Raw genomic sequence first — 556 nt, 5'->3', positions numbered from 1 at the left:
AACCCCCTCCTCCCCACCCAGTCTCCTATTAGACCCTTCCATTCCCCTCCCCAACCCCTCCTTCCCCTCTCTGGACCCCTCCTTTCCCCTTTCTGGCCCCTCCCTCTCCTCCTCCTCCCTCTCTAGATCCCTCCTTCCCCTCCCCTTCTCCTCTATATAACCCCCTACCTCTCTTCTCTTCCTCCTCCCCTCCTTCCTTCCCCCCTTCCCTCCTTGCCCTCCCCCCTCCACTTTATGGACCCCTCCACCCCCTTCTCCTCGCACTCCTCTCCCCCAACCTCCCCTAAGACCCTCCCTCTTCCCCTCCTTCCCCTTAACCTGCCCTAAAAACCCTCTCTCCTCCCCCTCCCCCTCCCGTCCAACCCCCTCTAAAACCCTCCCTCCTCCCTCCCCCCCTCCTTCCCCCAACCCCTTCTCAAACCATCCCTCCTTCCCTCCCTCCTCCCCTCCCCCCTCCCCCTAACCTCCTCTACAACCCTCCCTCCTCCCCCCCTTCCCCCAACACCCTCTCAGACCCTCCCTCCTCCCCTCCTTCCCCCCCAAACACCCTCTCAGA

Source organism: Penaeus monodon, chromosome 23 (genome assembly GCF_015228065.2).
Source record: "Penaeus monodon isolate SGIC_2016 chromosome 23, NSTDA_Pmon_1, whole genome shotgun sequence".
In the NCBI taxonomy this organism is placed as follows: domain Eukaryota; kingdom Metazoa; phylum Arthropoda; class Malacostraca; order Decapoda; family Penaeidae; genus Penaeus; species Penaeus monodon.
Note: the sequence above shows the minus strand (reverse complement) of the source record.